The sequence below is a fragment of the Theropithecus gelada genome, chromosome 4 (genome assembly GCF_003255815.1).
Source record: "Theropithecus gelada isolate Dixy chromosome 4, Tgel_1.0, whole genome shotgun sequence".
Lineage (NCBI taxonomy): Eukaryota > Metazoa > Chordata > Mammalia > Primates > Cercopithecidae > Theropithecus > Theropithecus gelada.
This window is the reverse complement of record NC_037671.1, coordinates 42,702,333-42,727,334: the sequence shown is the minus strand read 5'-3', so window position 1 is coordinate 42,727,334 and position 25,002 is coordinate 42,702,333. Positions and strand designations below refer to the sequence as shown.

The window sequence follows — 25,002 nt, the reverse complement described above, 5'->3', positions numbered from 1 at the left end:
TGGATTTTATATCTTCTATTTTTTTTTTCACACTGTTGAAACATGACATCTACAAGAGAGGATGCAAAAGACAATAATGTTAAATCCATTTTATAGATAGTAAAACTAGTCTCAAACAGATTGAGTAGATTTTACAAAGTTATCCAAAGCAAAGACTAAGAAATGTAGTCTTCTACATCCAGCCCTTTCCACTGTGCTATGTACCTGCTGTGGGGCACTTCTCGCTAAAGCCCCAAAGAGTCCTTACTAAGGCTGGAGACACGGGTTGGGGACACCAGCTGTAATTTCTCTTTCTGGGAAGTATGGAGTAGCTTTCTGGAAGTCCACAGGGATTTTCTGTCAGCTTTAGTCGAGACTCAGTCTCATACTTCTAAGTTCCAGCAATGCTGGGGAAACAGGGGTGCCAGTGAGAAGCTTGGTTCCACTCTACCGCCTGGGATCGTCCAGGTGATCAATGGGCAAGATGAAGATTTCTGGGTTGCATGTCACCAGGTAAGCCACTGTGAAGTGACAGAGTTGCTAGAGGCATCACAGAAAAAAATGACTCTGGAGTCAGAAGTCCAGGGTGGTGATTAGGATGAACAGAAAACTCAACTAGTATGATTTAAACTCATAAGGTTTTATAACATCTCATGTAAAAGAAGACCAGTGGAAGAGAATTTAGGACTGGGTAGCATGGTCATCAGGAGCCCAGTTCCTTCTGTCTTTCTGTCCTACCATCCTCAGCACACAATTTCTGTCCTTAAGGTCACTTAATAGTACAAAATGGTTGCTGGAGCACCAGTGATCCCATCTCCCTTTTATGCAATAGGAAAGATGGAAACAAGAAGGGCAAGAAAGCAAAGTGGGGAGTTTCTCAGAATCCCCATCCAATAACTTCTCCTTGCATTTCATTGGGCACACATATCTGCAAAGGAATCTAGGAAATGTAGGGTTATTTTTTCCAAGTTAGGCACAATGCACCCTCAGTAATGTAGAGAAGATAGGAAGGCAGGTAGCACATCCACACAACTCCATCATTTACTAGTCCTGGGACCATGGAAAAATCATTTTACTGCTCTCCATCTTTATTTTCTCATCTGTAAAATGAGAACAGAGATTCCTTTCTGCGTATTTCACAGGATTGTGGTGAGGACTGAATGAACTCATGTATTTGAAAGAGCGTTCTTCATAGTCAGCAGTGGCGTACTGGTTACCTGAGAGTATTTATGGTTACTAGGAGCCTGCCCACTTTTTCTTCTTGGACCTCTCTTCTAGTCCCTGTTCCCCAGCCTGCCTCCTGTGTCTCCATTTTTCAACACCAACAGAGCTGTAAACTTGGAAAACGATCTGATGAAGTTTTAAGGGATCAAAGTATAAGGTATAACCCCTTTCAGAAATATTTTCACTTCAATTGGGAGCTCTGAAAGACCCAAAGGAGTGAATCCCTGATGGTGGAGTTTTAAAACCCACAGTAGGTTTGTGCATGGGGAGATGTTTTTCAGGGCACCTTCTAAGAGCATTTCAAATCATATTACTATCCCCACATCCTGCCCCTCTTGCTGTCCTCAAGAAGGTGACACCACTGGGATTCAAAAAGCTTCAGAGCATCTGTTCAGAGGTGACTAATTTCTCCACGTTATTCCCTTCTCAATCTCCAAAAGCTGTGGCTGGAGAGAGCTCCAAAGATAAAAAGTAATTAGCAAGAGTAAAGAGATTACAGCATGTATCCGGTCTCCCTTCTTCTGAAATGAAGCTTTTTCCCCCTCCAGTAAGAGATAACAAGAGAACCAGTCCAATTAATTTTACATATGTTTGGTTATATGGAGATGGGAGTGGGGATATCATTTATTCTATACCAGGAAAACACTAAAAAGGGCTTACAGAGGGATGGAGTTAGGCCTGGAGGAGTGCCTGGGACTTGGGGACGATGCTGTGATGGTGGCCATCAAAACAACACCAAACACTTATCTCACAACTGAACTTTTCCAGGCATGTTCGTGTTCACAGAACCCAGCTCCACTCAGCCTCATTAACAGCCCAGGTCAGACCAGGAGTGGGGAAGGTGTGGAATTCAGGCATTCTGACCCTGACCCCAGGGCTTCCTACCCACCCATGTTTCCCAACCCTGACTGTGTTTTGGAACCCCTTGAGGAGTGGCATTCCCCCATTAAAAAAGGGATTCTGAGTCAGCTTGTGTTGGTGCCTGGATATTCACGTTTTTAAGGCTCTCCCAGTGATTCTGACATGCATTCAGCATCATGCCCAGTGAAATCAGGGGTTTGGACAGCACTGGTAGACAGAGTTTCTGTAAATCCACAGCTAGGGGATTGGTCTCTAAACTGCTAGTGAGGGAAGAAGCCAGAAGGCCTGGGTTCAATCCCAGCTCTACCATGCACTACTCATCTCTTTGAGATTTGCTTCATCTAACATTGGAATAAAAAATCTTTTCTCTATGGGGTTATCTCCAAAGAGATAACATATGTGGAAACACTTTGGAAACAAAAACACCATGTGCATTTCAGTCTCTGGAGCCATTTTTTTTCACCCCTCAGCTGAGTCTGAGTGATTACCATAAGAAAGATGGAATTAGGGGCTCCAGACATGGGCTCTTGTGATCTCCCTTCTCTTTACTTGTCTGAACCTCAGGCTCCTCACCTTCTAAATGGGGATAATGATAACTCACCAGGTTGTTGTAAAATTGGAAAGAGATGACACAGCATGAAAGAAGAACATCTTCATAAAATGTGAAGTGCTTCTAGTAGCAGAAATCTGACTTTTCCAAATTTGGGGGTAATTTCCGTCATTCTGAAAACCAAAAATAAAATTCTAAGGCCCCCCAACCAATTGAATGAACCCCTCCACTCAGCCAAGAGCATTCCAAAGTTAACCTGAACTTTTGTGAGTTCACAATTCTGTCAAAGCATTCCAAAAACTTGGCCATGATGGGAATAGGGAGCCACACGTGCCTCATTATACCCTCCTCTCTTTCGGAATTACTGACAGAACAGACTCTTTAAGTCTGATAAGAAACATTTACAATCTATTTTCTCTGAATCCTGCTACCTGGAGGCTTCATTTGCATGATAAAACCTTGGTCTCCACAACCCTTTATTGTTACCCAGACACTCCTTTCTGTTGATAATGACTCAGCCAATTGCCAATCAGAACATCTTTAAATCTACCTATTACCTTGAAGTGACCCACCTCTTGTCTTTCCAGTTTGAACCATGTACATCCTGCATGTACTGATTGATGTGTTACGTCTCCCTCAAATGTATCAAAGCAAGCTGCACCCAGACTACCTTGGGCACGTGTCGTCAGGACCTCCTGAGGCTGCGTCATGGGCACGTCCTTAACCTTGGCAAAATAAACTTTCTAAATGGATTGAGACCTGTCAGATACTTTTGTGGGTTCACAATTCTGTCAAAGCATTCCAGAAGGAGGTAGTTCAGAGCTGGTATGGGAGCTCCATGGAGTCAGGGACTGAGGCAGGTCAATTGCATTATTCTTAATATGTGGCTCACTGCTCCTGCTCTTGCTCACATTCTCTACCTGGAGATTTTCTGTGGTGTGGCCTATCCATAGGGGAGTTGCCAACCCTGGGATCAGCCCTCAGCCTTTAACAGAGTTTGGAGGATTAATACCGCAGCTTCCTTACCGTCGGAGAAAGGTGGATACGTGGTCTATGCTCGCTCCCAGGGGCTCCCAGTAGGAGTGGGCCCCAATTGCCCACAGTGGTAACTTGCTTAGCAAAATGCCCTGTGTTGACTTCCTTCCACACTTCCTTACCACAGATTCCTGAGCCCACCTCCCAGATAAACTACTCATACTCAAATCCTGGTCTCAGGGTCTGCATCTGGGAAGCCCAAACTAAGACAGGCACCAAACCCTTTAAAGAATGCCACGCAGTGGCTTTTGCTGCTAGCTTATTGTATTTCTCCCAATGCACATTGGAGGCTGAGGAGGGCAATTGTCTGTTCGTGCACGTTGCTCCCCACTAGATAAAATCAGCGTTCTGCCGGGCAATTAGAAGTGGGGAATGGATGTTGGGGAGGCGTACGACGGCCACAGAGCTGCCTGGGCGGAAGCATCGCTGCTGTGAGCGTTTCTTGGCACCTGCCCACACAGTCCCAGCAACCAGTAGCCAGTTTGTGGCTGAGGCCAGCCTCGGGGGGAAGCTGATGGGGCTGCTTTCCTGCCTCTCTGTGAGTGTTCTTTTCTCATCTCTGGAGACACAGAGCAAAGCAAAGAGGGAAGCTTACCTCTTGTCAATGAGGCCTATGGTCTGGCATGAGTGTGTGTGATGGGAGTGGGCACCCTGTGGGTGACAGAAGGGATCACGACAAGAAGTCAAATTAATGTGCATCATCTTCAGGGTCTCAGAGGTGGGGGATGGGTGCGGGAAGAATGGCACAAAACCACAGGATGTGATGGGCCACCCCGGGGTGAACGCAGGGCCATGCAGCCATGCACTGTGGATGAACGAGCTTGTTAACTCTTTACAAAAGAGAGCTATTTCCAGCGGGGGTGGGCTCCAAAGGTGGGCTCCGCTGTGCTCTGTGGCTGTGGGGCTGATGCTGTGGTTGAGAGTGCTGATCCAGACATGCGGATGAACTCCACTTGCATCGTAAAAGAGGTGAGCGGCAGGAAATGAAGCATGGAAGAGATCTGTTAAACAGCAAACCTTTGCACTAGGTCATTAGTCAGTGATGGTATTAAGTAAAGGAGCTTCTCAGTTTAGCAATTAGCCCCCAAAAAGGTTAAAACGTAAATGAATTGCTTGGTGAAATTAGTCCACTTGAGCTTTTCCATGAGCTAACTGCCTGGCTTGAGAGGAACATATTCTGGGGGGCTATGATAGCAGGTACAGTGGAGTGTAAGCTGTGTCCTGGGATTAAGGCGGGATTTGGAAGGAAGGAGGCTGCACGGGGTCGGCGGGGGTGGTAGCTATTTTAGGTGAAACCAGTGAAGACAGAGACAGAGGCAGGAATGATCAGGCCCAGTCAAAGGCCTGTGAGGACCCCTGGTGTATTTGTCAGCTGCTGCCACAACTGTGTTGCATAACAAAGAACCTTAAACTCTAGGTGGCTTATAGCCAAGAATATTGAATTTCCTTAGTCATAGCTCTGCAGGCTGGCTGGAGCTGAACTGGTCTGGTTCGGGCTGGGCTGGGCACGACTGCACTTGGCTTCAGGCTCCAGTTCTGATTCCCATCCTCTTTGGGTATCTCATCCTGGAGCCCCAGGAGAGGGGTAGTGGTTCTCCAGGTATGTTCTTCTCATGGTAATAGCAGAAATGCAGGAAGGCAAGCCCAGCTGCAGAAAAGAATGTCAAGCTTCTGTTGGTATCACATCTGCAAAATCCCGCTACCCACAGCAAGTTACGTGGCCAAGCCCAAAGGCAAGGTGCAGGGAATGAACTGCGCTCAGCATCAAGCCATGAAAGGCTGTGGAGATCCTCCTTTATTACAGGCCCGTAAAGAAACAGGACCAATAATTTGTGACACTTGACTTTCCTGGCAGAAAGCCCCCCTAGAGGGCAGTGGTTCTCAAACCTGAGCATGCATGAGAATCACCTGGCAGTCTTGTGAACACACAAGTACCAGACCCTGTCCCCTGAGTTTGTAATTCAGTAGGTATCGAGTGGAGCCTGAGAATCTGCATTTCTAATACATTCTCTCCGGGATGCTGATGCTGCTGGTCTGGGGAAATTACTTTGAGAATCACTGGTCTAGGAAAAGGATAGGAATGTAGAGGTTGGAAGAGAGCAGAGTATGGATGGCCTTGAATGTCACACACAGTAGCTATGTTTCTGAGTCCTTACTGCACTCCAGGTACTGTTCTAAAGCTGTTCTGCATGTTCTCTTATTTGGACTCATGCTAACCCTATGAGGTGTGATCAATGATTGCCACTTGACAGATGAGGACTCTGAGCCATAGGGAGGTGGCATGACTTGCAAGGCCTCACAGCTTGGAGGCGGTGGAGCTTGAGCTTGGAGCCAGTGCTGTCCTGACTTTGGGCTTCTTCCTGTTGCTGGTGAGAAGCCAGGGTCTAGTTCTGAGGTGAGGAATGACCTGGGGTGAGGAAAACTCTGTATTTGGAACCAGATATTCATTTATTCAGTCAATAAATATTTATTGTCTGGTTAAGACCTCAGGATTGGGAAAAGACAGGCATAGCACTTGCCTAGGAAAGTGATAGGAAGGCAGAGGTTGGAAGAGGGAAGAGTGGCCTTGAATATCAAGGAGCTTACATTCTTATTGGGGGGAGAGATGAAAAGTTCAAAAATATACAGGAGGAAGAAAAATAAACAGTGAAACGAGACCGAGACCAGAGGGCTACGGTTTTACATGGGTGGTCAGGAATTGCCTCTGTAAGGAGTGATGTTGGAGTAGAGACCTGAATGGGGTGAAAGAGTCAGGCAGGGGAAACAGCACATACAGAGGCCCTGGGGAGGGACACATTTGTCCTGTTGGAGAAGTGGCAAGGACTCCAGTGCCTCTGGAGGTAGAGTGGCAGTGAATGAGTGAGAGGACTGGACAGGGCTGGATTACACAGGCCCTTGCTGGCCATGATGAGGCCTTGGATTTTATCCTGAATGAGATGGAAACCTCTGGGGCTGAGGCTGGGGAGATTTGAAAGCAGGAGACTGGTGTGGTGTGATTAAGAAAGAAGATTCTGCTGCTGGCTGGAGAATATACCACAGCAGGCAGGGAGAGCATCAGGGAGACCAGTTACGGGATGGTTGCAGGGTTTTAGGTGTATCTTGAGACCCTCTTCCTCCTGAATGTTCACATCCATAAAATGGGAGAAGGACCCCTTCTTTCTCTCCCACTTGGGGCAGGAGGAGATTAGGGTGTGGGCCTGTGAGGGAGTAGGAAGTACTTAGGTAGGGAACAAAGCAGCATTTTGTCATGATTTTTCTGGCAGAATCCTTGGGCCTATGTCTGCTCAGCCCGGGAACCTCACTGAGGCCCAACTCAGCCGTGAGTGGAGAGGAGTTTTGGATCTTCCTCTGTAGAGCAGAGCATCCCACGCCATCACTGACCCAGCTCCTCCATCAGCATCCCCCAGCCCCTCCACCCCACAACCTTGTACTCTGATAGGGAGTAATTATTTATGTTCTTGTTTAATTAGCTCATTAGGTGTGTGCCGTGGCATTTCTGACAATAAATCACCTAGTCTAATGGCTCATAAGTGCATTTTTGGCTGGTGCCTGGCCCTGGCAATGAAGGTGGCAGTTGTCATATATGAATATGGCCCTTGGTCAGGGGCTCAGTGACCTGTGCTCTGACTCCCAAGGTGTGCGTTGACAGGTGGGGAGGCTGCCGAGGCACTGAGCTTGGAGACAGGATCTTGGAAACTGAGATGGTGGCAGCAGCGGCAGCCGGCACTGAACACCAGAAAGATATTTTTACCACCCGTCAAAATGCCACCGCGTGTGAGCCAGTGCCAAGGGCTGCTTCCCAAGGCTGCTTTGCTCTCCTCCCTCAAGCTTTGATTGTTGCTAGGAAAAAGGTCTGAGTGGAACAGGGAGGCTTTGAAGATTCCTGGGTTGGCTTGGCTGGTGCTCAGCAGTCGCCTCCCTCAGGGGCAGGGGGCTGGAAGGAAGCTTCTGTCCTGCAGCAAAAGGGAGTGGGTGGGGGGCTGCTTCTCCCAGGCCAGGAAAGCAGGAGCGCCCAGGTTTAGACCCAAGACCTATTCTTCCCCACCCTGCCTAGAACAGGCCTAAGAACAGAACCCTGTTTAAAAATGCTTCCTTCACAGTTCAGAGGGCCAGGAATTCCACCATTAAAGATAGGTTTCTTTGCACGCTTAAGGGGCAGAAACCTGGGAGATGGTAAAGTGGGTTTTTTCCTGGGACTGGCAAACAGTGGATGCTGACCCGAGGGAGGGCACAGTGGACGCCCTAGCAGGAGAAGGAGGAAGGGGGTCAGGAAGGGTCATGAGGTGACCTCAAAGCCCAGTTCCCCTCTGTGGACCTATTGTCAAGGGCTTGGGAGAGTCAGGGAGAGGAAAGGCAGAGCCAAAGTCCTTGGGACCAGTCCAGCTGCTTCTTTATTGCAACGCTCTTGGACTTGGTTCTTCTGTCTTTAAAATGGGCCTTGTTCTTGCTACTCTCAGACCAAGAAGAAGTCCAGAGTAAGAAAAGGTCAGTTCAAGCTCAACCAGGCCAACCTTCCCCTTTCTGTGAATCCTTGTGGTGCCCACCACTCCTCCCACCCATCACCCCTCATTGCCACCCGTCACCTCTCATTCCCACCCGTCACCCCTCATTCCCACCCGTCACCCCTCATTCCCACCACCCACTTGGGATGTTGGCTGGCTTCATGCAGGAATAACTTCCAGAGACAAGAAAGCCCCCACCACTGTTGGGTGCCACTGGCTGAAATGTTATACCTCATTGGCCATGCGTGGTGGCTCATGCCCATAATTCCAGCAGTTTGGGAGGCTGAGGCGGGCGGATCACTTGAAGTTAGGAGTTTGAGACCAGCCTGGCCAACATGGTGAAACCCTGTCTCTACTAAAACTACAAAAATTAGTTGGGCGTGCTGGCACATGCATGTAATCCCAGCTACTGGGGAGGCTGAGGCAGGAAAATTGCTTGAACCCGGGAGGCGGAGGTTGCAATGAGCTGAGATCATGCCACTGCACTCCAGCCTGGGTGAAGAAGCGAGACTGTCTCAAAACAAACAAACAAACAAACAAATAAACAAAAGTTATACTTCATTGCAGGCCCTCAAATCTATCTCCCTCTACCTCCAACCTTCAAATTCTGCCTTCATCTTTATCAGTCATAAAACTAGTTCTTTTCCTGTAATATGTCCATTTAATTTTTGAACATAATTCTCATAGTTCACCCAATACTATTTGTTCAGATTCAACACCCTCCCTCCCTGCCTCCCTCCATCCTTGCCTTTACCTTTAATCATTCAAGAGGTGTTTAAGTTTACAACTCGTCTGGGCCACACATGGGAAGGGCAGCTATGAACAAGGCATTTCTGCCCTCTTACAACTCGCATCTCCCAGGGAGACAAACGTTAAACAACTATGCTGGGAGGTGTTCACCGATTCAGTAGCTACAGCTGTAATAAATGCTGTGCAAGTACATGCTAGAGCAGGTCCTGGGGAACTGACCTAGCCTGGGGAAGCCAGGGAAGGCTTCCTGGAAGAGGTGACCCAGAAGGTCAAGTAGGAACTCAGGCCGGGCATGGTGGCTCACGCCTGTAATCCCAGCACTTTGGGAGGTCGAGGTGGGTGGATCACCTGAGGTCAGGAGTTCAAGACCAGCCTGGCCAACATGGTAAAACCCCGTCTCTACTAAAAATACAAAAATTAGCTGGGCATGGTGGCACGTGCCTGTAATTCCAGCTACTCAAGAGACTGAGGAAAATCACGTGAACCCGGGAGGTAGAGGTTGCAGTGAGCCGAGATTGCGCCATCTCATTCCAGCCTAGGCGACAAAGCAAGACTGTCTCAAAGAAAAAAATAAAAATAAGTAAGAGCTCAATTAGTGAAGAGGCACAGGAGGCACTGTGGGGAAAGACTGGCGTGTCTGTCTGTCTCTGGAGCAGGAAGTTGCCTGGGGTGGGTCTCTGGTCCCTTGCCTCAGATGTGTGCAGGGTTTGTGACGTCTCCCTGCAGGTGTGGGGTCCGGCAGTGGACAGTACACTGAATGTGGCCTGTCCGGGCCAAAGTGGGCTGAAGAAGCTCCTCTGAAGCTGAGGGTGCCCCCCATGTGAAGGCAGCCTCAGCCCTCCCTAGCCTCTGATGGTGCCAACTCCCACACAGAGTACCCCAACAAAGCCACCCCCTCACATTGTCCAGAACCATCTTGCTGCCTCCTCCCTAGGCTGTTCCCAAAAGACAGTGGCTCAGGGCTGTGTTCAGCTGTGTGGTCATGTGGGGGTTTATAACTGAAGTGATCCTTTGGGTGTCACAATGACCCCACCTGGGGGGGCAAGCTTCTCACTCAAGCCTTTTTATTGATTTTCAATCTTCAATAGAACATTAACAAATTTTGTGTGTCCCATTTTATATGTTTTTATGTTTCAAGTCATTTCATTTCTTTGATTGGAAATAAATGGGTTATAAATCACAAAGCCAATGGATGGGATTAGGTCAAAAGTGCTAAGTGAATGCAGGTGGTTTCTCCTCCAATAAAGATAAGGAGAATAAGAGCCAACCTTTCTGAGAAATTATTCCATGCCAGGTACTGTTGTACGTGGTTTCTGTTTATTAGCTCATTTAATTATTTCAACATCCTGACAAAAAAGATGCAGGTGTTATCTCGATTTTACGGGGCGGGGGGAACTGAGGCATGGCCTGGGGAAGAAGCCTGCCTGAAGTGTCCCAGCTGGAATGTGAAGCCAAGTAGACTGGCTCCAGTTGAGGCCTCAATAGTGCGCCGCCAGCTTCTGAGTGCCCATTGGTGTGTGCCCCCCTGCACCGGGCACCTTCATAGCCCTCTGGGAGGCAGGCTTATGATTCTTTCCCAGGTTAGGAATCACAGGGAGAAGACAGGGTATGTAAACTGCCCGAGGCCTCCCAGCTAGGAGGTGACAGGGCCAGATTCAAACCCAGGCCTGTTGTGCTCCAAAGAGCTCCTGACTGTTCTTCTTCCTCCCAGGACATGAGTTAGGATTGAGGGGGTGAGATGAGTGTCTTGGAGTCACAGGTAATGTCTTCAAAATAGAGTCCAGTGACCCCATTTCCTTCACCCCTGTCCCCTCCCCAGTCGCCCAATCTACTAACAACCCCAAAACCGTCAGCCCGCTGGCACTGAGAACCACCATGAGGAAATGCGGTAGACTGAACCAGATCCACCCATCCCACCCACCTGCACATAAGGAGGAACACGAGGAAACAGGTGGGCACTTTAGGAGGGGTGAGCTCTCAGCTAGACAAGTGGGAGAACTTCCGGCAGTGCTGGTGATGTCTGACAAAGCCATGGCTGCTTTGAAGGCAGAGGGGAGCCTCGGCTGCTTCAAGGGCCTGGGGGATTCCATCTGAGGCAGGCATGCTGATGCATGCCTTCTACCCCTTCTGCATGCTGGGAAGATGATGGCCATGTCCTGGGGTGTTCTAATTTATAACTTGCCACTTGAACCATGGCTGCTCTGCCTCCCACTGCTGCCTCTTCCCAGACTGAAAGGAAACCGGGTCGTGGTTCAGCCCTAAAGACAGCATAGGCTTGGGGAAGAGCGAGATTTATGGCTCAGCGTCTGCCCTACATGAGCCATCATTCTCCCAGAGCTACTGCAGCCACTGCCTCCCCGGCCCAGCCAGGCCCAGGCCCAGTGCTGAGTGGCAGGCAGGCGTGTGTAGCTGGAGGACAACACTGTGAATCTTGGACAGTCACGGGATTCCCTGGCTTGGGGACATACAGCAGAGGGAACAGCAGATAGATCACAGCTGGGCTGTTGACCTTGAGTCTTAAGCAAAGTGGAGAATAAGAGGTCATATTTATCCCATCACAGCCGCGGGAGCCATGAAACATCAGAGTATGAATAAAGGCAGCGGTAAATCACTCACCACTCTTGCAAATATGGCTGATCTGTCTTCCAGTCCCATCACCCACTGGGTGGCATGGGGTCAGTGTGCACAGCGATGGAGAAAAAGAAGAGATAGGGCTCCAGAGACCACAAACGGTGCTCTCTGGAATACGGCAGTGCTGGAAATCATTGACCAGATTCTTAGATTCCTAGGATGTAAGATCTCCCTCACCTCAAAGGTCACCTGCTCAATGAGGTGATGCCTGACCACCCACTTAAAGCTGAGCCGTCCCACCCTAACCTCAACACTTTCTTTTTCTCTCTTACCTGCTTGTTCTTCTTTCCTTAGCACAGTCTACTTTCTAACATACTAAATCAGTTACCAGTTGTGTTTACTGTTTGCTCTGTCCCCACAGAGAATGTCAACTCCACAAGGCAGGGACTCGTATCAGTGGGGGTCACTGCTGTCCCCACAGACACCTAAAGCAGTGCCTGTCACATAAGCTCCACAAACATTCTTGGATGAATGAATGAGTCTGGAAATTACCTAAGAAATGGCTTAATTCCAATGCCTCACGGTGTCAGGGAAAAGCAGAGACCCAGAGAAGGGATAGGACTTGACCCCAGTCTCATAGCCTGTTAGGGGTTGCAAAGCTGGGAGAAGACTCTGGGCTGGAGACTCTCAGGCCAGAGCTCCAGGTCCTGCATGGTCTGCGCGGCTCTCACACCCCTCAGAGGATGTACTTGTCAGTCACACTCTGTTAACTTACCTGTAGGACTCCGGAGCTGTGCAGCCCCAGGCTAGGCACGGGTGGGGCCTCGCTTGCTTTTTCCCTTGATTTAAAAAACCAAAAATCTTATACATTTCCTGATAAATAATTTCTTAACCCAAAGGGATCCCCAAAATATGAGTTCCTTGACTGGGGGAGGTCAGAAAATTTTTGTTCCTGAGAATTTGTAAGGTGTTGAGTGGGAGTGGGGCGGGAAGCGTTTATCAGGACCCCTCCCTGGGATATCTGCTGCTGTGTCAGATCCTTCCACAGATCATTCATGCAGGCTTCACTTCCAGGCTGCAGTGGGGCATGATAACAAGGGCTCACAGCTACTGAACAGTGTGCCAAGGCTGCTGTCAGTGCTTTTAGATATCCGACCATTGGGCCTGTCCAGCAGCCCTATGACCTGGATGGCTTCTGTCTCCTCCCCATGTTACATGCAGATGAGAGACCTGAAGCAGCTATGCCAGCAAAGAAACACTCCTGTTCCGGGTGTTCAGGACACATCAGTCAACAAAACAGCTGGCAATCCTGGTCCTTATGAGAGGAAAACGGGCAGCAGGCACCACAAATGAGTAAATGATATGGGTGCTGGGAGGCAGTGAGTGCCACACAAAAAAGAAACCTCAGGCAAGACATGGCAGGGTGCTGGGGGTGGTGGGTAAGTTGTAATATTAGCTAGGGTGTCCAGGGCAGGCCTCCCTGAGAAGGTGGGATTTGAGCAAAGACTTGAAGGGGAGCCGGACTGAGGTCTGTGGGAAGGGCCTTCCAGGCAGAAGGAAGAGCAAAGTCTCTGTGACTGGAGTGTTTCTGAGGAGCAATGAAGAGGCCAGGGTGGCTGAAGCAGAGAAAGTGCAGGGCAGGTTGGGCGAGCTGGGGCAGAGGGGCAGTGGGGCCAGATCCCATGGGGCCATGTGGCCCTTGTGAGGACACTGATTCAAGTGTTCACCCCCACCTGTGCATGATCACAGGTGCTCACAGCTTCAGGTCAATCCTTTTCCCTGCCACATGCTCAGGGCTGCTTCCACACTGGCCAGTGGACACACAGTCATACTCACATACGTACCTACACGGCCAATGGCCACTCACTCCCACAGCCCCCCTACTCCTGCCATGCCCGTTTGAGCTTCACCCTCCACCGCACCTGCATGTGCCCCAGCAGAGCAGGGACAACTCCTCATCAGCCTCACTCCTGTCTGCTACCCAGTGTGGCCTCTCCCCAGCTGGAGCAGGAGAGGGAGGAGACCGAGCCAATTCCTGGGGCTTCAGACCCATGCACCCTAATAAACAGTGCTGGAGAGACTCCCAGAAAATTACAGATAAGTCTGTGATTTACTTACACGTGATTTATTTACATGATTACTTCCACACTAAGAAGATGACAGGCCCATATGGCCATCCTCCAGGGACCCTGGCATGCAATTAGTGGCTCTGTTCTGTGTTCATTGTCCCCACAGGCGCTGGCTGCTCCCAGACTTGGGGCAGGACAGAGGAAGGAGGATAATTATGCTGCTGCTTTTAGTAATTCCCGGGCAAAATCAGGATGGTGTACCTCTGGGCCAGGCCAGCCCCACCTTAAAGCTCCTGCTAATGAATACATCCCGTAGGAAGGCTCCTCTGCCATCTGGCAGAGACCCCAACCCCTAAAACTACCTGTGCCCTCAGGTGGCTCATCTTCTGCCATCAGGAGAGGTCCTGCTGCGAGGTGGGTAGAAAGGATGGTGTTAGTATATAAAAGAGATGACAGAAAGACAAATAGTAGACAGACAATAATAAAGTACGTAAGCATTCACTATATACATAAATGATTTATTGAGTATATATCGTATGCCAGTGCTTGGCATACGTTACTGCTGATCCTCATATAACTCTGCAAATTGGGTTCGCAAACTGCTTTTACAAATAAGAAGACACAAGCTACGGAAAGTTAAGTAAGGGAGTAAAGATACAGTCAATAAATTGTGGAGATGGGATTTGAGCCCTGTGTGCTTTCAGGGTCAGGCACCTGCTGCTGCCCCTACTCCCACGGCCCCAGTATCCCATCCCCTTCCTCCCGCCTTCCCCTCGCTCCCATCACCCCTCTTCCAGTGATGTTCTTATGAAATTCTAGAATGTTAAAAGCACAGAGAAGGAAAGTGAATTGCCCAAAGCTGAACAAGTCATGACAGAGTGGGAGTTAGAGCCTCGTCCTCCAGCCTGGATATGAGGATGGCTGGTGGGTGAGGACAGCTCTGCTCCCCCACCCTCCCTCCTGCTGACTCCAGGATCGGGAGTGCGCAAGGACCTTCCACTTGGCTGGACAGAGTGGGGCTTCCCTGCTGCCCACCTGAGAACTCCCCCTAGAAGTTGTCACTCTCCCCACCCTTAATTAACTCCTTCCTGAGCAGACTGCTTGTTAGAGACAGAGGTATCCAGGGAGAATCAGCAGAAGCACAGCCCAGAGAAGTGCTGAGTGGGCTCCTCCTGACTGCTGGGTGGAAAGGGCAACTCTCCGTGGGGTGAGGCAGTGGGCAGGATGATGCAGCAACTCAGCAGCCAGATGCCCAGCAAGCTCTCACCAGGGAGTCTGCCTCCAGGCATGCAGCTTGGAGCAGCCCCCAAGGAAGTGTCAGTAAGTTTCTCGGTCACTCACTATGCACGAGTGCTGGCTGTCCCCATTATAAAAAATGGACACCTCACATTTATAAATGCTTCACCACTTACATACTGTGTCCAAGCAGATGTGCATCTTAGGTTTTCCAGACGGTCCTTTCGGGGAGGTGGTAGTGTTCTCATTCCCGTTTGACAGATGAGGAGGCTGAGATTCAGAGGAGCACAATCTCCTTGTTCGAGATTGCTCAGCTAGCAGATGGTGGGGCCAACATTTGAAACTGATCTTCAAATACCAAATGCAAACATCATCATGGCTACTTTTTATTGCATAAACACACTCTAAGCAGCATACTCTGTACTAAGCGAATATCATGGTACTTAATTTGCACGAAGACACCATATGATTGCTGTTATGAACCCATTTTGCAGGTGAGAAAACTGTGGAATTGAGGCTCAAACATGGGAAGTGACGCACCTCACATGGCACAGTCAGTAAACCTTCTTCACTAGAGCACAGATTCACCCTGGGGATCAATACAGGTTCCTTCTTATGATACAGCCTCTGCTCTGACAGAGGAGGTGGTTATAATTGAAGAAAAAGGTGGGGCCCCTCCATGAAATGACTGAGGGCTTCATTTTACCCAGAGTTGCTTTATTAAGGGTGCAGTGGTTTGAATGCTTGTGTCCTCTTCGATATTCATAGATTAAAACCTAATCCCCGATGATAGGATGAAGAAGTGGAGCCCGTAAGGGGTGATAAACTCATGAGGGCTTGTGGCTGCTGAGGGGGCTCTCTGCCTCTCTCTTGCCCTCCCACTGCTGCCATGTGAGGATACAGAAAGAAGGCTCTTGTCAGACCAAATGCTGGCACCTTAATCTTGGGCTTCCAGCCTCTAGTACTATGAGAAAATCTTGTTGTTGTTTTTTTAAAAATATAAATTAGTCTGTGGTATTCTGTTAAGCAATACACAGAAACTAAGACAAAGGGTTACTGTTGACTTCACCATTGGCATTGAAACAAAACCCAGTGTTTACCATTCCTTCATTTATTGCCAGGCACCCCTAGCATTTAACACACTTTACCTCATTTAGCCCTGATTATATTCCAACACAGTAGGTACTAGTATTCCTATTTAACTGAGGCAGAGCGTAGGTAATCTGCCTGGGGTCACACAGCTAGTCAGCGCCTGAGCAGATTTTGAACCCAGGCCCAGCTGCTGTGAACCACCATGCTGGATCTTCAAATGCCTCTTCCCAGGCATTTGATTCCTGCCAACTTCTACTCTGGAGTTGCCCTACTCTTCACCCACTGGGGCACATGTAGAATAGCATCAGATGGCCAGGGGTTCTTTCTACCCCTCCCCAAATGCTGTCTCCTTCCCCAGATCTGACAGGGCCACCCAAGCCCACTGACAACAGAATCAAGAAGCTCCTGCCGATGGTGACTGCCACCCAGATGCTCATCAGCCTCCCTGAAGTGACACATCTATTTCCAACAACCTCTCCTCTTCCTGCTCACCTGGTAGAACTGGCTTTGCAATATTTTTTGCCCTTTTTAATTGTAAAATATACATAACATTTACCATTTTCACCACATTAGAGTGGACAGTTCACTGGCACTAAATACATCATATTGTTGTGCAGTCACCATCACCATCCATCTTGGAACTTTTTCATCATCCCAAACTAAAACTCTGTAGTCATTAAATAAGAATTCCCTATTCCTCACTTCCCCCAGCACCCAGCAACCACCCTGCTACTTTTTGTCTCTATGAATTTGACTACCCTAGGCCCTTTATATAAGTGGAATCACACAAAGTTCATGCAAGTTGTAGCATGTGTCAGAATTTTGTACAAATATAAAACGCTTCACAGATTTGCCGTCATCCTTCTGCAGGGGCCATGCTGACCTCTGCATGGTTCCAGTTTTAGTGGAAGTGCTGCCAAAGAGAGCAAACGATAGCATTTTCAAGGAGGCTGGTGCTGCCTTTGCTCCGGGTGATGCCCCCACGAAATTATGGATCTGCCAACTGGGGCGAATGGTCCGATCAGGTTCATCATTAGGTGGTGTTTACTTGGTGTCTGCTGGTTGTTCTAGTGTGTCTTGGGCACAGCTGGTGGGGAATCTTCATTTTGCACACGTTTGTGTTTATAACAAGGTATAATTGATCTGACACCTTCTGCATTTTTTTCTGTACATGATGAGTTGTTGAGTAAGCTCTTCTCAGCTCCTCCAGGAGATAAATGACAAGTAGCATCATTGTAGTCATCGTCGTTGTGGTACCAAATGGCCCAGGAAAGGAGCAGACATGTTTATTCCTGTTGTACTTGATTTCTCACACTCACCACAGAAGGCTGGTATTACTCTCCCATTTCACATGTGAGGAAACAGAGGTTCAGAGAGAGGAAAGTTACATGGTCTAGAGTCACACCTCTGGTCGGGGGCAGAACTAGCCTTCAAAGAGAGATTTCTGTCTGAGTCTAAAGCCTACACTCTTTCCTCTAAGATATGCCAACCCAGTCCCTGGGGGCTGGAAGCTAAAGACAATTAAATGCAGAAAAGACTTCTATATCTGTGGAGACCTGAATGAGGACGCGCACACACATACACAGAATGAGAGAGAGAGAGAGGCAGGCCTTACATGGGCTCAAGAGCTCGCCTGGGTTGGCTGAGCCTGCAGTGGTGGGGACAGTGTTTAAGCAATGTGGCTTAACAGCAGTCCTGGGAAAGCACAGGGCCTCTCCATTGACAGTCTGCTCAGTGTGACCACCAATGGGATGTGGCTTTTAGAGAATCCAGTGTACTTTCAGGGAGGGGGGTGGTGTTCACCAGAAGTGTGATGTCTGATTGGGGAGCATAGGATCTGACTACTCAGAACCCCCAAAGAGAAGGGCCAAAGACAAACTGACATGTGATCGGGTATGATCAGGCGGGGCAGCCTGCCAGCAAACTAGAAACTGTGCTATGAGGAAATGGTTGGAAGAAATGGAAATGTGAATTCTGGAGATGTGAAAAGTCAAGGTGGGATGAGAGAGTGGCCTCACAATATGGGAAGCATCAACATGTAGAAAAGAAAGAAACAGGTTTGTTCTGGGCAGCTGTGGGGTTGCATTGGGCTGGTGGTAGGAAGTCGCAGTCTGTCAGACCATGGCCCCCATGAGTCACTCGGAGTTGTCCAGAGCTAGGATGACTACCTGGTATATCCCGGAAGTGTGTGAGCAGAGGGTGCTGACAGCCAGGTGGGCCTGCTATGGAGGCGCTGATGAGCAGGTTGGCTCTCAGGGCCCTTCGCAACCCGGAGTTCCTAGGATCTGTGCATGGTGAGGGCAGAGAAGAACTGGGAAGAGCCAGCAGACACCTTGATGAGTCAGCAAGAGAAGTGCCTGGATCAGGGGGCAGGCTGGCCCCAGTGGCCTGCACCAAGACAGACTGCCAGACCTCAGACGACTGGCTTGCGGAGCTGGCTGTGCACCTGATCCATCAGCCAGTATCCAGCCTCAGGCCTGGATTCACTTCTCTGTCCTCAGTCACAAACACTAGCACAAATTCAGCACCCACTAGGGACAAGGCACTGTTCAAATCACAGAGATTCGCTCATGTAATCCTCATAGCAACCCTGTGACGGGGCTCTATCATCTGCCCCCTCTTACAGGGTGGTTACGTGGCTTGCCCAAGGTCACACTGCTGGTCAGTGACAGGACTGGGGCTTGAACCCGGTGGTGCAGTGCTAGTGCCTGGATTCCCACCTCCTGGCTTTATCCCCTCCATGAAGGAGCCCCATGGAGCAGGGCGAAGCTCCCTTCCTGACACTGTTGCCTCCACCAAACACTTGGGCTGCGACTTTCCCAAGTCCTTGCCTGGCAGCTGCATCCGCCATGCCTCCCAAATCAGGGAGCAAACACAGGGCCTCCCAACGAGTGATCCTCACCTGTCACCGGGTAAGGTCTAATGCTGGGGAGATGAGCACAGAGGCAGCCTTCTGGAGCTCAGCTCTCTTTGGCCTAATTTCCTGTCATCTCTGCCACTGCTCAGCCAGGCCTTTACTGACACTTCCTCCACGTGAATTCTGAACAAGACTCTCATGGGAAGTTGGAAGGGGACCCATCCTGCTGCAAGTGTTGAAGCCAAGATGCCTCCCTGCCAGCCCAGCTAGGGTCAGGCACTGCCGAATCTCCTTGTTTCTAACTTGCATAAGGTTTGCCAGCCACAAATCCCCGAGGCCTGGATTTCCACCATCAGAGAGGCATTTCCTTGGGGTTAAGCGGGTTAAGCATGGCCCACTCCTTTATGTAACAGACCCTCATGCGGGGCTTACTCTCTGCCAGGCACTGACCTAGGTACTTTAGGAATCATGACTCCTTGAATCCTCATAACAACCCTATAAGGCAGAGATTATGAATGCACCATTTTACAGAAAGGGGATATTTCTGGGAAACAAACACAGAGAGATTAAGAAACTTGCCCAAGATAAGGTTTTATAGCTGGTATGTGCAAAACCAGGACTGGAACCCCAGAGTCTGGCTCCAGAGCCTGTGTGCATATCCACCGCACCTGCTGCCTCTTCAGCTTCCCTTGCTAACGGTAGGTATTCCGATGATATCTCTCATTGTTATTGGATCTATGAGGGAGTTTTCTTAATAGAATTGTGTCAGATTTGTAATGGGTAGCTTGAACATGGGAAGCAGAAAAGCAGGAACCAGAATATCGAAACAAAGGACCACAGGGGGCCCAAAGACACAGGCTGGCTAAGGGCTGGCCCTGTTTGAGGACTGTGGGGAAGGTGAGGCAGCTTTGCCAGTGGGGCCAAGCCTTGGGAAGGGGCTGGGGCACAAGCTGAGTATTGGAGGCAGAGGGAGCACTCCAGGGGGCAGAGGAGCTTGAGTTAGGCCTGAGAGAATCCCAGAGAGGGCATGCTGAACCCAGAGGTCCTAGGAACCATGGAGAACTGGAAGAGTCGTGAAGGAGGGATGAAGCTGTCCAGAGCCTCAGAGAGAATGGGGAGCTGCTCAGAGGTCCGGATCAAAGCCTCCAAGACAAATTCATTCCTTGGTGTGAACTGCCCCAGAGCTGGACAACATCATCTGGACTGGCCCACCTGTTTGGTGCATCAGGGCTCACATAGAAAATGACAGTGTTAATACCATTTGCTGGGTACATGGATAGGGCTGCATAGCATGTTCTAGAACAGCACCATCCAATAGCACTGCCTGTGTTGACAGAAATGTCACACAGTGGCACTGTCCAATCCAGTAGCCACTAGCCACATGTGACTACTAAGCACTTGAAATCTGGTTGTTATAACTCAGAAAGTAAATTTTTAATTCTAATCAATTATTATTAATTTGAAGTTAAATTTAAATGACCACATGCAGCTACTATATTGGGCAGTGCAGTGTGGAACGTTCAATTCATTTACAAGTTCAGCCAATGTTTTCAAGGGCCTACGCTGTGCCAAGTATCATTCTAGGTGTCGGGAAAATATCAGTAAACAAAACAGGTAAAAACAAAACAAAACAGCCCAAAAAACTCTGACCTCAGGCAGCTGACATTCTAGTAGACAGAGAGAAAGAAAGGCAACTAACAGTAACCATAATAAATCAATGATATTGTCTGTTGGGCAATAAAAGTGCATTGGGGAAAAATGGAGTGGAGTAACAAGCCTGAGGAAGCCCCCAGTGTTGAAAAGATGATCTGGGATGGCCTCTTTGAGAACGTGACATTGGAACAGGGACCTGAAAGAGGCAAGGCAGCTAGCATATAAATATCTGGAGGAAGAGCGTCCAGGCAGAGGGAACAGCCAGTGCGAAAGTCCTGAGGCAGGAGACCCCTTGGCAGATTTGAGAAGCAGCGGGGAGCCCAGGTTGTAGAGTAAGAATGAGGAGTAGAAGGAGACAAAACCCAAGAGGGGACGGGCAGATCGCCTGGGGCCTGTGAGCCATATGAGGACTTTGACTACATGAGGTGGGCTTCTCTGGGGACAGAGCAGGGTTGAGCGAGAAAGATAGGCTCTGACCTGGGTTTTAACAGGATCCCTCTGACTACTGGCAGAGAAGAGGCTGGGGGATGGGAGCAAGGAAGGACACCCAGACCCAGAGGCCAACTCAACAGGGGCTGATGTCAACCCTGCCTGCTGTCTCAGGGGCTGTGGAAGTGGATGTCTGGGTACACCTGAGGATTGAGGCAATGGTTGGGGTGCTCTGTCTCAGAGTCTCAATCTTATTGAAAGGAATGTGGCCCCTTCACTCACTGAGAGGCTAAAGTAACTGCCAGTAAGGCAGGGGTGCTTCGGGGCATTGTGGAAGCTCCATATTCTCAGGAGCCACAAGGGCAGAAGAGCAGGGACAGAGGCTGGCCCCCAACCCCAGGCCTCTGGTCCCTGACCCCAACTGGAAGATCAGAGGCTTCCGATCATTGGAGCCCTCACTGAGTCACACCAGCTCCATGATCATCCCACTCTAAAGAAAAGACATGTGCCTTCCCCCATTATCACTCAGGGCCTGGTGCTTAGGGAAGGCCAGCATTTGGCACTAGTCACCAGTAGGGTCTACAACTTGTACTGGTAATTCTAACTACTCTGATCTCTAGGCCAGAAACAGCAAATATGAGACACAGTCTCCAGAGGACTCTGTCCCACTGAGTCTAAACACAGCCTCAGAATCCTTAACACTAGCACCCAGCAGCCAATGCTCAGAGTTGGAACACAAGAGTGAACATACTTGCAAGAACCTGGCTCCTAGCTGCTACCTTGGCGACTTCATTTCCTACTACTCTCCCTTTCCATCTCTCTGTTCCAGCCTCACCGTCCTCCTCACTGTTTCTACCTCAAGGCCTTTGCACTGGCACCTCCTTGCTGCCTGGAAACTCTGCCCATGGATATCCACATGGTTCCCTCACTTCCCTCAGACCTCCCAGGAGCATGTGTCCTGAAGTAGAGAGACTGCCCTCCTTATTCACTGGAGTCCCATTTCCGGCCCTAATCAGCTATGTGAGCCCACGGCAATTCAGTTGACCGCTGCCTCTCAAACAGCAGCACGATTATTAGACGTACTTCCCAGGGTTATTGTGAACATGAATTGAGGAAATGTGAAAGTGCTGGGTTCAATCTTGGCTGAGCACGAACCTCTCTGTGAGAGCTTAGTCACGTCACTTAATTTCTTGGAGCCTCGATTTTCTCATCCATAATGATAATAAGACTAGTACCTCCCTCACAGGATTTCCCAAGATTAAATTAACTAATACGTGGAAAATATTCAGAACAGTGTTTGACATATAGTAAGTGCTTAATAAATGTTAACTATCATTGTAAAGTAATGCAGGTTATTTTTTTCTTTTTAAATTGCTGGCAAACAGTTGGCTGACTCCAAGACTCGCCTCCTGCTAAATCCTGATTCTGCTCAATTCAATTCAGTATAATACAGCATAGGGAAGATCATGCTCTGTGGCCTGGCCGACTTGGCTCAGCCACTTTCCAGCTGTGTGAGCTTAAGCAGGGGTTCTATCTGCCTGAGCCTTAGTTTCTTCATCTGTGATATGGGGTAATTATTCCTACCTCATACAGTCAGTGTGCAGAATCAGATTCTGCCTGTCAAGTTCCTGGCACGTAGTAAGTACTCAATAAATTGTATGCAGGATGGAACCACACTCATCTCCTCTACTCCCTTGCAGCTCATGCATGAAAGCAAACAGGTCCCTTTGGGGCTTGCAGGAAGAGAGAGAATCTGGGAGTAAGGGCTGCTTGGCTTGGTTTAATGAGGCCATGTCATGTAGTCTGAGATCCCAAGGCTAGCTAGAGAGGGTGGCAAGCCAGTGGTTCTGTGAAGAGCCAGTAATGAGGACACAGAGCCAGGGGGGTGGGGTGAGGGAAACTTGATGTGGTCATTCCAAATTAGCGCTGAGGCTCAGCAGGCAGCCATGGTGCATCACTGATGGAGGGAGGAAAGGACAGAGCACCTAGAAAGGCGTAGTGCTAGGGGAGCAGAGGGGAGGCTGGAGGCTGGAGGAATTATGCAGATACAAGAGGTGGTATTTGTTGACAACTCCAGGAAGGCAAAGATTTCTCGTATAGACACCAGCACCAATGTGTTCCTCTTACACAAACACACACACATTCACCCTGTCTCTCACACACGTACCTACTACATAGCAAATTCCTCAGGCTCACTTCATCTTACCTGCAGGTGTCTGTTAGTCAGGGGAGGCAGCTGCTGTTGCAAAGAATTGCCATAAGGTAAAGGCTCAAGCAGAATCAAATTTGATTTCTCACTGTCCTAACAGTCCAGAGCGGTGTGCCAGGTTACCAGGAGACCTTCCTCATGGGAGACCTAGGTACCCGTATGTACCTCCCTCCAGGCCTTGTCATCCTGCCCCAGGGTCCAGCTGGCAGAAGGAAAGGGGAGTGTGGGGAAGGCATCCTGACCTACTGAAGGCCTGGCCCAGAGATGGCACAGATCATCTGGCACAGATGACATCCTCCACATCCCTTTAGCCAGAAAGGGTCACATGGGCGTACTAGCTGCAAGAGAGCCTAGAGAGGGTAGCCTAAATGGGAAGTCACGAGAGAGGGGGAGAGTGGGGTTTGGTAGTCAGCCCACAGGCTCTTCCTGGGGGCCGAGGCCCAGGCGGAAACTCCCACTCCATTCCCATTGCTATTTCTGAGGCCCAAATGCCTTTTCTGGGGGGCAAACTCTGTTCCATTAGAAAAGAGGAGGCTCAGTCTGCAGGAGAGGTCACACAGGAAGTCACCTCAGAAGTTTCAGAGGATGTGGGAGCCTCTGGGGGTGGTGGGGTTAGGGGGTTGGTTGAAAGAGGGGCAGAACAATGACTAACATCGCCTAGGACCAGGACCCCTTATTGCCACATACATGTAAACATCTACACTCTGACATACACTCACAAATACCCACACATTCAGCTGACAAATGATACTTCTTAGACACACATCTTCTCGCACACAGGCCTACACACAATCATATACCCCAAACACATACGTATATGCACATCCATGAAAGGTTTTCAGAAGCCCTTGCAGTAAGCCTCAAGGATACAGAAAAAATACCTCCCCAGGCTGGGTGCGGTGGCTCAAGCCTGTAATCCCAGCACTTTAGGAGGCCAAGGCGGGCGGATCACCTGAGGTCAGGAGTTCGAGACCAGCCTGGCCAACATGGCGAAACCCCATCTCTACTAAAAATACAAAAATTAGCCAGGTATAGTGGTGCCTGCCTGTAATTTCAGCTACTCGGGAGGCTGAGGCAGGAGAATTGCTTGAGCCTGGGAAGCAGAAGTTGCAGTGATCCAAGATCATGCCATTGCACTCCAGCCTGGGTGACAGAAAAAATACCTCTCCAGAAAGATGTCCTCAGAACCAGCCAGTGTCTGAGAATTCACCATTAGCTAGCCCTTGAATATTAGATAAGAATCCCTCACATATGTTTAGGCCCTAACATTTTGCAAAGCACTCTTGCACTCACTGCCTAACCATAGGGCAAATATTTACTCAGCATTGACTCTAGACCAGACATCATGATCAGCAGTAGAAATACAAAGAGGAATAAGACATAGTTCCAGTCCTCAAGGGAAAAGTGTACATGAACAACCCCCAGGGCTTTAACAGGGGACTGTAGGAGGGGTTGTGGGAGAAGGGAGAGAAAAGACAGCTCTGGTGAGGTCAGAGGTAATTTATGAGTCAGGCCTTAAAAGATGAGATCACCCGGTGGAGAAAGATATGATGCTAAGGAAGAGGGACCACTGTGTGCAATGGGATAATGGGATCAAGATGGCTTACTGGGGGAGTGATGAGTGATTTCGAGAGGCTGGTAAATTGTTTCCTACAGCTGGAGTTTCACCAGATGTAGCCAAGATGTGCTGCTGCTGACATGAAGAGATGATCATCTTTTCCCAAAGTGCAAGGAAATAAGTTAATAAATAGAATGTTCTCAACAATGTAAAGGCTATCTCCTTGTGTCATTCAGGATTCAGTCAGAAAAAAAAAAAGGAACATTTTAGGTCTTTTGAAAGAGGGAATTCAGGCCGGGCGCCGTGGCTCACACCTGTAATCCTAGCACTTTGGGAGGCTAAGGCGGGCAGATTGCCTGAGCTCAGAAGTTCGAGACCACCCTGGGCAACATGGTGAAACCCTATCTCTACTCAATACAAAAAATTA

The 25,002-nt window shown here is 49.2% G+C and overlaps 1 protein-coding gene and 1 non-coding gene across 2 annotated transcripts in view; one reads left to right on the top strand and one right to left on the bottom strand.

The window, feature by feature from the left end:
• Nucleotides 1–25,002, top strand: part of LRFN2 (leucine rich repeat and fibronectin type III domain containing 2) — a 193,951-nt gene that overhangs the window by 161,094 nt on the left and 7,855 nt on the right. The gene's annotated exons all lie outside the window — the stretch shown is intronic.
• On the bottom strand, nucleotides 16,696–16,798 carry LOC112623934. Its single transcript, XR_003119279.1, has one exon. It is a non-coding gene; the product is annotated as a U6 spliceosomal RNA (small nuclear RNA).